Genomic DNA, 12,851 nt, shown 5'->3' with positions numbered 1-12,851 from the left:
GCTCTTGGGGGTCAATTCCTGGCATCTTGAATAAAAGGATATCAATGTCAGGGATGGGAGTGATTCTGCTTTGCCTGAGTTTCTGGAGAACTGCCAGTCAGAGTTAATGCTGAGCTAGATGGATTAATGGTCTGTGTTGGTATAAGGCATCTTTCTATGTTCAGCATATTAGAAATGACTCATAATACAACATCCAACCTAAGTCCTGGTTCTAGATGTGTTGAAGAATAACCATTCTTCAAAATCTGCAAATTAAAGTACAGAGTAGGCTTGTAAGTCCTACAGCAGCCAATACTTGCAGCAGTCAAAACTGAGGGATTACGAATCTAGAGTAATCTTTACCAATCCTACATGCTCTCTAATCAGGTGGTCTCTAAGGACCAAACAGCAGCTTTAAAGTGATTTGGGTGATGATTTTCATCTGGAAAATGGAAGGGAAGGGAACTTTTAACCTCCTCCCACAATGCCTTAGTCCCAGCCAGATTCCCTTTCCCTCACAATCCCAGATCTCCCACTGTCAGATCTAGTTGTGCATTGTTGGCTCTTACAAAACAAAACCTCTAATAGCCTCTAGAGGGCAGACTCTGAACAGAAGTGCACCAGAGCCCTGAACTCTACTTGCATCTGCTGCTGCTGTGCGCTGGGTTGCTTGATGTATTAAACCTGACAGCCACGGCACTCTTCCCTTTCTCTAATCGACTAAGAGGCATCTGGAAGACATTTAAGACAAAAGCAAGTGGTCCTTTCTGGGTTTGGAATGAAAAACTCTGCATGTTGCTGCTGCCAGATTGTGTAGGGTGTGGATTGCTTGGCCAATCTCTCCCTGAGATGTGCTGTGTGCAGGTGGCTTCATAGGAACATCTACAGCCAAGACCAGAGCAGAGATGGTTTCCCGTCCACCTTTCAGTGTGTTACGACTTCTTCTTCTCCAAATTGCTCCTTTCCCCCTTCCTTTGGAGAAATCCGTTTGAGGCTGTGCCCTTCCTCTTGTTCTGATGCTGGAGGTGGTGGCAGCACTTATATTTCTGCCAACATCACTACAGGGCAGCCTTTGCGAAGCTGGTGCCTCCAGATGTTTTGGACTGCACAGCCACTGTAGTTGTAGTTCAAAACCTGGAAGGCACCAGCTTCACAAAGGCTGCACACTGCAGCAGGCTTAGCCATGCTGATGAGTGCAATGGGAGTGAGGTGTCCTATCCCTTGCATCAAGGGGAAAGAGAGCTTGTTTGAAGCCTGTAAAATGTGCTGTGTGGATGAAACAGCAGGGCAAGTGCCCACTGAAAGCCAGGGGCCTAGCTAGAATTTGCTGGTTGCCCTCCTGCTGTGTGCCCTTGGTTTGCCCCTGGAGAGCAGTTGCTCTCAGCCAGCCAGCTCAGTGTCTCATTTCCTTCCCCCTGCTGTGCTCAGCTGCCAAGAGGAATCCAGCAGCTGCCCCACAAGGTTGCAGGATGCCTGCTGTCTAACTTGTATCGGCTCATTTCCTTTCAGATCTCCCTAGGGTGCCCCCCTCCACCTTGGCTCCAGTGACTCTCTTCCGTGACACTTAACCGGGGCTTATGCTCCCTCTTTGGCTGTTGTGGGTGCTTGCAGAAACTACCTGCTGGCCTCCTGCCATCCTTAGGAAGATATTGGCAGTTACTTGCTCGTGTGGCCTTTCAAGAACATCCACCCCACTACACAGGCACAATTGTAGGTCTCCACGGGGCAACTGAGCTTAATGGAAACTGCAGCAAGTTGTTGAGTAATGGACATTTAAATGTGGAACAGCCTTGGGAACTCCATGGCCATTTTTTTTTTAAAGGCTGAAAAGGAAGTAGAAGTCTCTTTATTCTTAATTCCCATGGAACAATGAGAATATTTAGTTATTAATGGTGTTGTTTTGTGTTCCACTTTACACTCCTCTGTTTGAAGGGCTGCTGTTTAGTTTAAAGATGAATCCTAAGAAGGGAGATCAGGGGCCTTGAATTTGCCCATCCATATTTAGTGTCTGGACAGCACACTGTGCATGCACGTAGGTCGCCTAGTCACAATCTCTATGGTGGTGAGAGGTACAGTATTAAATTATACTAATTATTTTTCAATTTACATGTCTAAAATAGCACATGCACTTCTGTTTCTCCTTTCATCTTTTTGTGTGTGTGATGCATTTCCTCTTTCTTTGTGATATGTAGCGGTAAGTTTGCCACCCTAATCAGTGCACCCCTATCATTTTCCTGCTGAGGAGTTCAAGGCAGCCATCATGGCTCCTTTCCACTTTCATTTTTATCCTCAGAATAACCCTTTGAGGTCAATTAGACTGAAAGATGGTGACTGCTCCAAAGTTACTCAGTGAGCTGCTACTCCTGGGTTGAAACTAACCACTGTACTGTACTGATTCTCTTCTGAGCTGGGGTAGAACAGAATTCACAAGTGGGATTGCCGAGAAATTCTTGTAGGACAAAGCATTTCCCGTTCAGAATTCCAACCATAGCCACCACCACTTCCTCCCCATTTCCTCCCCAACAGTCAGCCATCATTTTGTGTTCTGGGTTTTTCACCAGCTTATTTGTGCAAATCTTGGGATCCTTTCCCAAGTCTGCTACCAGCTCTCTCTTCTACATGGGCAGTGCTGTTTTGGCAATTTAAGCAACAGCACTCGTAGCCTGAACATTGGAAATAAAAGGAATGATGCCACTGTGTGTTGAAGGGAACTGCATGCTCAGCTATGGTTGCAGGAAGATGCTGCTTCTGTACCACTCCCTTTTCACCATTCCATCACGACGGTGAACCTGGCTTCAGGTAATGACTAGGTTTAGCCAAGCAATGTTATGTTGCCTCCTGGTGGTGGGGTGCAGCTCTTCCCCCATATATGTTGCAATGTTACATGTGGAGTTGCTGTGGATACCAGGTATATATATTACATAAGAGCCCAGTAGACAGTGCTAGTGTTTTGTAGCAACTGGTGTTACAGAAGGCGTGCTGTGTAATAATCATCTCCCTCTGGGCTTCCTGCACAAATTCATGTCTTCCCTCCCCTGCAAAATAAGGTTCCCTACTGGTACTACAAGCAGAACTTGCTTGAATGCCAGAGAAAGCATCTGAGCATGTGCAGAACGCCCTTCCTTTACCATTGAATAATTTCAACCAGTTCTAGAACCAGCTGCCCTGTGAGCTAGAGAGGAACAGGGAGCCAGCTGTCACCGACTGTCTCTAAATGGCCTGTTTTTACTAATTTAATTATACATTATTCATAATACTATTCATTTTTCATATATCTTATGCAAGTTGCTCTGGGAGATTGTTGTTTCAAGAGGGGGCTAAAAATGCAATGGAGAAATGCATACCTATATTAAAAAGGGGGGAGTGCTTCCAGAAAAAGAGATTAAATGTTGTTTAAAGGTAAAGGTACCCCTGCCCGTACGGGCCAGTCTTGCCAGACTCTAGGGTTGTGCGCTCATCTCACTCTATAGGCCGGGAGCCAGCGCTGTCTGGAGACACTTCCGGGTCATGTGGCCAGTGTGATAAAGCTGCATCTGGCAAGCCAGCGCAGCACACGGAACGCCGTTTACCTTCCCGCTGGTAAGCGATCCCTATTTATCTACTTGCACCCGGAGGTGCTTTCGAACTGCTAGGTTGGCAGGCGCTGGGACTGAACGACGGGAGCGCACCCCGCTGCGGGGATTCGAACCGCCGACCATGCGATCGGCAAGTCCTAGGCGCTGAGGTTTTACCCACAGCGCCACCCGCGTCCGAAATGTTTACACGCTTGTAAATTCCAAAGGTCCCTATTTACTCAGGTAAAAGTCCGTTTTCTGGCCTCTGGCCTTATTTTGTTTCCTTGGTGGTTCCTTGTTCCTATTTTCTCAATGTGAATTGCTAAATTTGCCATTATTTAAGTTGCAGGCTCTCCCACAGGGCTGTAGATGTTAAGGCTGCAATCCTACAAAACACTTAGATTCTGAATCACTGAGTGAGAATACAACTTCAGGGTCATTTAGTCTAACACCTGCTCAATCCAGGATCTGCAATGGAAGATACGTACAACTTCACCACCGAAGATGACATGGCATCCTCCGCTACATCTGTGGCAGCAGGCTAGCTACAGAGTGTGGGGCTGGGGGTAGGACAGGCCATGTAACATACACAGCTTAGGAGGAACACCAAGGGGTCTGCTGCCCCCAGCATCTGTAACCTCAGGCCATTGCCTCACTTTGCCTAATGATAGAGCTGGCCCTGCTTGCAGTGTTATGCAGTTGTGCATGCATGCAAATGGGATGCATTTCAGCTGCTCTGATAGCGTTTTGTACCCTTGAAAACCTATGCACAGAAAAATCTCCCCTCTTTTAAATCTGTGCAGGAGGGACCACTGCAAAGAGCAAGGACATACAGCGAGGAGTCCTTTGACAAGGTGTAACAGCAGTGGGTGGGGTGAGCCCGCAAAACGATATTCGGCATGAGAAGCAGGGTGTTTACAAGCATGGCCCTATTTCCATCCCACAAATGTTGCAGGGCATGCTCTCCAGATGGCTTCTGGCATTAGCCTCCCTTTGCCGCTGCTGAAACAAAAGTCGTGGTGTTCCAGTGTGATAAATAGGATCAGAGCTGCATAATAATAGAATCTCCATTAGCCCAGATATAACATGATGCTAGCTGACAGACCACACCCAAGGACTGCAGACCTCTCAGATTTTGTGCTGAGCAAGCCAGGAGGAAGGGAGTGACTTGGCCACACTACGCCAAGCACCAGAGAACAGGGTGTGGAAGGACAGATGTGCACCCCATGGATCAGCCTTTGTCAACCAGGTGCCCTCCAGATGTCTGGGCTACAGCTCCCATCAGCCCCAGCCAGCTATGCTGCCATGGTTGTTGATCTGATCATCAGTACGTTCTACCTTTTGAGTGCAGCTCCTAAGATCTGGCTGTTTCCGGCCTCCGCTGCCAACAGATCGATCGATGCAGGCTGGCTCAAAGCCCAAGGCATTGCTGGGAAATCTAATTAAGGCAATTGGTTTGTAGGGCGGTGTAAACCAGCAAGCTTTGCTTTAGAGTGCTATACTGTCAGCCAAGGACAGGAGTGGAAGATCTGCCCAGCTCCCTGAAAGTGAGCTTGGCTTAGCTACCCACCAGTTTGGGAGGAGGCAAGCTTGAGGGATATGGGGGCTGCCTCTGATGATATGTGGGTGTGCAGTTAGGATAGAGGCGCAGTTAGGTAACTTCAGGTTTAAGATTCTATGCTCTTACAAGAGGGCTCTGTAATGTGTATTATTCCAAAATGTGGTGTGCAAACCTTACTGTGTCTGCCCAACCCTCTTGCTCCTTCTGGTGTGGAGTGGGACTCTGGACTTCTGCTTGAAAGTATGGACTTGATGGCACCGCTGAGTTAGGGTACAGAATCTGAGTCCTGGATGGGTGGTTTGCGTAAGACTGCATTTACTAAGGTCTTTGGGCAGCTAGCAAATCTTCCCTAGACTTGCACAACCAGTTCTTTTCAGGCAAGAGAGGTGTGGGAGGTTCATTCTGGTAGGTGCAGCAAGGAAGGTAGACATTTATGCACTGCCAAAAAAAGAGGGAATATAGTGTCACAAAAGAGAGCATGGATTTGCATAAAATGTGCACATGCTAATTTATCTGTATAGATGCATTTTTTTTAAAAGGTCACCATTTTAAAGACAAATGCAACACATCTCACCACAGTGGGAGAAGACCTGTGTGGCAGCACAGATAGCTATCTAGGTGCTAACTTTTGATGGGCACCTTCAAGGACCCCTGGTCTCCCTTCATAGGGTTGTTCATCTTTAAACTGGAGCTGGGCTGGACAGCCCTTCAAATAGAACAGGGGTGGGAACATGGTGCACTCCCAGTATTGTTGGCCTACAGCTCACATCATCCCTGACCATTTTCCTGGCTGCCTGAGGCTGATGGGACATAGAATCTGACAATATCTGGAGGGCCACAGGTCCCCCACTCCTGAAACAGAGCACTCTTTCAAATAGGATGCTGCCAACTTACAGACCTTTAAATTTCCCTCTGTAAAACAAATACCATAGGTCTTGCTGATTTGAGAATCTCAGCATCCTTTATTTACCTGCCACTCCTTCCACGTTTGAAAAATCAGGGTCTGAGAGGGGTGAACAGTGACTGGAACCTCAAAAATGGTTAAACAAAGTTGTTGCTGTCTGCCAATCACATGGCAAATGCCTTGGAGAGTCTGTGTCTTTGTGGATTTCTAGTGCTAAAGTTGGCAACCTGATCCTCTCAACTTTTCTTTATTCAAAAGCTAGTGACTAGTCCACATCTTTAGACGTATTTTTGGCAGCAACTAGTGAAAAGCTCAGAAAGCTAATTGATGTGGGCAGTCCAAATGAAAGGGGCATTAGCGCAGCTCCCCTTTTCCTTGGTGAAAACTTCCTCTCTGTCTCTATCAGCTTCAATCTTTAGGAAAACTCTTCCTCTTTTGCTCTAAATGAATGACATACAGTAACTGGTATAAATGACGTGAAGCTAAACAAGCAACATGGAGTTCGTTTGCATCACTTCTTAATCTGACGGTGGGGGTTCACAGGAGACCCTACAGCCCCGCTCAGAACTAGGCAGTTAGAAAACCTTCAGTCCTGCAGAGATGGATCTGCCTTAGGGAGTTCACCTAAGGGTCAGAGCCAACCCTTTTCTAAGCTGGGAATGAGCTTGGAGAGTCATTTCCCAAGGGAGCCCTTTTGCATGGGGAATGCCTGCTTTCCCTTCCTGCTGAGAGTCATAGGTGACACCTCTGGGACCCTGGGATGCAGCTGATGGGCTGGGGCGGGCTGGCTCAGCCCTGCCCGGTTGCTAGCTGCACAGGGCCTGCTGCCGTGGAGACGCCTTTGCTTTCACTACAGCCGAAAACATTTCTCCTCTCCTCTGTTGTGCAGCCTGTTTGTTCTGTTCTTGGCATCCTCTCCATTCAGAGTGAAACAATACCGCATGTGAAAGGCAGTGACGGCTTGTACCGTCCATTGACCTCTCCCACCCCATCCCCAGCTTACTGCCTGCTTCCCTCCCCCACAGTCCAAGAGGCGAGGCCACGGCGGAAGCAGCAGCAGCAGCGCTTTGATCTAGATGTTCCCTGACACCATGGAGATCCCTTCTATGGGGGCCAAACAGATATCTCTGGTCCCCTTTGGTCTCCCGCTGCAGGAGCCTCTGGATTCCTGATGGTGTGTGTCACACAAACGACCTGCCCTGCTCCCACAACTGCTTGGAGGCCTGGCTGGGAGGGCGGGCAGCTTCTTCCCTTGCATGGCTGAATAAGCAAGGGAGAGAAGGCAAGGAGAAAGAAGAAGTTGTGTTGTAAGTCCCAGAGTAGTAGAGAGCCACAGGTGGGAATTGTTCAGCTGCCTTCATGCGACACCATCAGACTTTAAGCTCAAGCTGATTCCCATTCGCTGGAATTGAGGAGGAGGTCACAGAACTGGGAGTTCCGGCCACATCAGCTCAGCCTTTGCCTGACTGTGGGAACAGAAGAATGAGCCAATGTGCATTTTGCTCCTTGCTGACATCAGCCACTAACACAAAGGCTCCCAACGCCTCTGGTCAATGTTCCATTCCTCTGGGTCTTGGGTGCTCATTTAGAAGGGAACAGGGTTATAAAACGTGCTGAACTCCTTTATTAGGTTGTTTGTGAAGGAGAAACATAAAAGTTTGCCAGGCACAATTATTTTTTCCAGGCAGAAAGAGCAAATTATGACACATGCCCTGCCCTCAGGTTCACAACAGCAGAAGAGAAAAAGAGGGTGAGGAGGGAAGAGGAAAATTAGAATATTCAGGTACCCAAAAATGTTCTGCTTGCAGAATGACTGGGTCAAACAGCCCTGGAGGAGACAGTTCCAAGTGAGCAGCCAAATGGCAATAAGTCCTATCGATTGGTGGTTGGTCACCATTTGGACTAGTGGGTCAGGAGACAGAGAGCCTAACAGCAGATGAAGTCAGCGCCAAGGTTAGGCAAAGCCAGCTCTTTCTAGTTTTGTCCCCACCCACCTCCCTGCTGAGTTCTACAAGGGGCAACACTGAGGAAGAGGAAGCTGATAGGCTGGGCCACCCCCTGGACTAGATGCAAGTGTAAAAGGCAGGCAGGCAGGCAGGCAGGCAGGCAGGCAGGTGGAGGCAGACTGAAGGCAGAGCCCCATATGCCCAAATGGAACAGCCTCCATTGGTCCTAGCTGACCTGATGGAGAGGTCTGTGTCCTCATCTCCCTCTGCCTCAGCCTCAGTTGCTGATTGTCGTGCAGGTTTTGCCTAACAACGGTGTCCTGCCCTAAACAAAACAGTTACACAATAGGTAGCCAGAGGCATAACACCTAAGCACAGCCCCTTGCAAACTTAGCCACAGCCTTGACTTCAGTTAGGGTGTTTCTGTGGATAGGATAGAAGCTGTAAAAACTCTCACATGGTTATGGAAACCAGGCCACCACTCCCGGTGGTCAACCAGCCATGGCAATGACAGTGTGCAGCCTTTGACTTATGTTCGCTTTCTCAGCTCATCTGAGCTTTGCAGTGTAAGAACCGTCTGTGCTATTTTCAACTAGACTCCTCCCTTAGTTTTCAAACTGCATCGCAAAAGAGCCCAGCTGGATCAGACCAAAGGCCCATCAGGCCAGCATCCTGCTCCCACACAGGTCAACCAGGTCTCTCTCTCATAATACAGTGGAACCACGGTTCCCAAATGCCTCTGTTGTCGTACGTTTCGGGTCTTGAACGCCGAAAACCCGGAAGTAAATGCTTCTGTTTTCAAACATTTTTTGGAACCTGAACGTGTGATGCAGCTTCCACTGAGTGCAAGAAGCTCTTGCAACCAATGGGAAGCTGTGCCTTGGTTTTCAAACATTTTGGAAGTTGAACGGGCTTCCGGAGTGGATTTCATTCGAGAACCAAGGTACCACTATACTAGAATTCAGGGCCTTCCAATATTAGAAGATTCAGGAGAGACAAAAAGAAAGCACATCTTTACATTTAAAACTATGGAACTTGCAGTGATGGCCAACAAAGAGGCAGTGATGGCCAACAAACTGGATGGCTTTAAAAGAGCAACAGCTACCTCTTGACAACCTTGTGTTTACCATGGGAAATCAGCTACGTCCTGCCGGTCCTGATTATGGAAATCACACACACAACACACTTCATGGGTGCTATAGCACCTGAGGGTGCTGGTTGGTGACCCCGTCATACAACGCCCCCAGGCTGCTTAATTAGAGCTGATTTGGAGCTCTTGCAAAACAAGCCCACTTTCCCTAAAGATTGTGCTTTTTACAATAAGGAAATATAGGAAAATGCAATGAAAAGTGTGGATAACACTTACTTGACACAACTTCATCTAATTTTCTGCAAACAAATAAAGATCAAAGTTCAATAAACAGGTTGTATGGAAGTGACCATTATAAAAGGCAGTATTTGTAAAAAAAGGAAATGTGTTTTGATTGAAAACAACCTTCTTCAGAAACACTGATTGAAAATAAAGATCATATTGGCTTGAGAAGAGAACCTAACTTGCAATCAGTGCCCTTGAAAGTAGTTTTGAACCAAATGCACTGGAGTATATGTTTCTTGGTATTTTACAAGCCCGCCGTTTGATTTTTAGAACCACTTGGAGGCCAAAATCTTCCTTCTTTTGCTTCTCTCAGTTCTAGTTGTACCCCATTATTTTTCTTTGCAAAATCCAAAATCACACAATAAGTGTGACACCCTTAGATCCTCCACTACTCTGAACAAGCTTCTCTTTCTCTGGGATGCAAAGGCAAACCTCTTAAGGGGTGAACACTAGGCATCCTCTTTTAGTGCTTTCTTTCTCTGTATTATATGTGGGGGAATTGGAACTTCTGCTCTGCATAGGCAAATGGGAATTGGATCCCAGTGTGTTTGGGGAACAGGCATATAGTCAGTGGTTTGACTGCCGAGTCCCAGGCAGGTAACTGCGACACTAGAAATCCTATTCAAAATACCCCTACATTTCTGATGTGAAAAATGTGCAGGTAATCTTCAGAACCTTTAGGACTAGAAGACTGCTTTTTGTTATGTTTAGGAACCTAAAGTTATTCATATTCTGAATTGCCTACAGTAGCAAGTTTTCTGTACTTGAGGAACAGAAACAGTCCTGGATACTATCTATAGCTTACTCACCTAATGTTTTTATTTAAGATGGCATAAATCACACATTTAAAAGCTTGATGTACAGATAAAAAATAGCCCAGCTAATCAATGGATCCTGACTGTTCAAAGAAAGTGCTCTCTCCTTGTAACACAGTGCTTTTAATTTCTGCTTGCTAGATGGCACAGTCAATTTAAGTCTTATGTGGGATTTGTAATGGGACAAGAACACATTTTTGTGGGTGCCAAAGACAAACATATCCTGTTGATGGAAACGTCTTCTCTTTGGCTGCAATCCTGTGCACACTTACCTGGAAATAAATCTCACCAAACTCATTTGGACATGTAAAAAGCCTTGTGCTGTTGAAGTACTTAGACTCAAAAGTACTTCAACTTTTGTTAAAGTCTTTGTTTTGAGAGCTGGTCCTACCATTAAGCAGAGTGAAGCAAACATCCCAGGGGGCAGAGGCCAGGGGGCAGCAGCAACATCCCCCCACCAGTTCCTCTGGAGTTCCCTCTGTTCTCTTCTGCTGCCACAGGGTCTGTCCTGAAGGAGCATCTCCACCCCCATCATTCAGCCCGGACACTGAGGTCCAGCGCCGAAAGCCTTCTAGCGGTTCCCTCACTGCAAGAAGCGAGGTTACAGGGAACGAGGCAGAGGGCCTTCTCAGTAGTGGCGCCTGCCCTGTGGAATGCCCTCCCATCAGATGTCAAGGAAATAAACAACTATCTGACTTTTAGAAGACATCTGAAGGCAGCCCTGTTTAGGGAAGTTTTCAATGTTTGGTGTTTTATCGTGTTTTTAATATTTTACTGGGAGCTGCCCAGAGTGGCTGGGGAAACCCAGCCAGATGGCTGGTGTATAAATAATAAATTATAATTATTAAATGTGACCTGTTGAACAAAGAAGCCACACTCGTTGCTCTACCTGGCCCCACCCACCCACCACTGGTATATGGTGGGGAATGTGGCCCTTGGGTTGAAAAAGGTCTCCTGCCTATAATGGCAGATGAGTCGAAGTCTCATCAAAGTCGAATGGACGCTCACCCACTACCAGGGCAAACGTGGCCTGCCCCCTTACAACTAGTCACATGGGGGGGGCTCTGTCACTGGAAGCCATGGGCTTTAATTGTATGTCATAGAAAGTTGTCCTCTGCTCAGCCAGGCCTTTGGTCTATCTAGCTCAGTATTGTCCACTCAGACCGGAAGTGTGACCGGGTCACCAACCAGCACCCTCAGGTGCTATAGCACCCATGAAGTGTGTTGTGTGTGTGATCTCCATAATCAGGACCGGCAAGATGTCCTCTGCTCAGCCAGGCCTTTGGTCTATCTAGCTCAGTATTGTCCACTCAGACCGGTAGTGTGACCGGGTCACCAACCAGCACCCTCAGGTGCTATAGCACCCATGAAGTGTGTTGTGTGTGTGATCTCCATAATCAGGACTGGCAAGATGTCCTCTGCTCAGCCAGGCCTTTGGTCTATCTAGCTCAGTATTGTCCACTCAGACCGGTAGTGTGACCGGGTCACCAACCAGCACCCTCAGGTGCTATAGCACCCATGAAGTGTGTTGTGTGTGTGATCTCCATAATCAGGACCGGCAAGATGTCCTCTGCTCAGCCAGGCCTTTGGTCTATCTAGCTCAGTATTGTCCACTCGGACTGGTAGTGGCTCTTCATGATTTCAAGCCGGGAACTATCCCAGCCTTACCTGGGATGAAACCTCAGACCTTCTGCCTGCAAAGGAGATGCTCTACCACTGCATTATAAACCTTGCCCTGTGACTTCTAAGCACCGAAATGGCTGGGGGAGGGGGCAGGATATGCATGCAATCACTTGCTTTCCTTAGAGGAGCTTAGAGCTCCTAAGAGCTCAGTGGCAGAGCATGCAGGTGGCTTCTAGGTTCAAACCCAGGCATCGCCAGACAGGCCTGTGAATGTCTCTCCCACCTGAAACCCTGGAGGGCCACTGTCAGTCACTGAGTCAGATGACCAATAATCTGGAAACCAAGCCATATGAGAAATGGTTGAGGGAGTTGGGTATGTTTCCCCTGGTAAAGAGGAGACTGAGAGGAGATACAACAGCCATCTTCAAATACCTTAAAGGGCTGTCACATGGAAGATGGAGCAAACTTGATTTCTCTTGCTCTGGAATCTAAGACCTAAACCAATGGATTCAAGTTACTAGAAATGAGGAAGAAATTTCCGGCAGTACCAGCTGTTTGACAGTGGAACAGACTCCCACAAGAAGTGGTGAACTCTCCTTCCTTGGTGTATTTCGAGCAGAGGTTGGGTGTCTGTATGTCCTGGATGTTTTAGTTGAAATTCCTGCATTGCAGGGGGTTGGACTAGATGACCCTTGGGATCCCTTCCAACTCTACAATTCAAGGGCTCAGAGTCTTGGCACCGGTCTTTGGGCTAAGCCTCTAGCTTTGGGGAGAGAGAAGGGCGCGCAGGAAAAGGTTGCTGAGAACTTCAGGATGACACAAGCATCTCTCTCTCCTGCTGCCACCCCCCCCCCGCGATGCCATCCATTTATTCCCCGCTAATGTTCCGGAGGCGGCAGCAGCAGCAGCAGCAATCCCAGGCTCTCAGAATCCTCCACCGTCGCACTAATGGCCCATTTGGCGCCAGGCCCACGTTGGGGCGGGCGGAGGGGCTGCCCAGCGCGCCTGCGCCTCCCTCTTCCCCGGAGGGAGGTGTCTTGGCTCTTCCTCGCTTTTGCACGCCCCCCCCGCCGCTTCCTATTCCCTCCCCGCGC

Source organism: Podarcis raffonei, chromosome 8, assembly GCF_027172205.1.
Source record: "Podarcis raffonei isolate rPodRaf1 chromosome 8, rPodRaf1.pri, whole genome shotgun sequence".
NCBI lineage: Eukaryota > Metazoa > Chordata > Lepidosauria > Squamata > Lacertidae > Podarcis > Podarcis raffonei.
Note: the sequence above shows the minus strand (reverse complement) of the source record.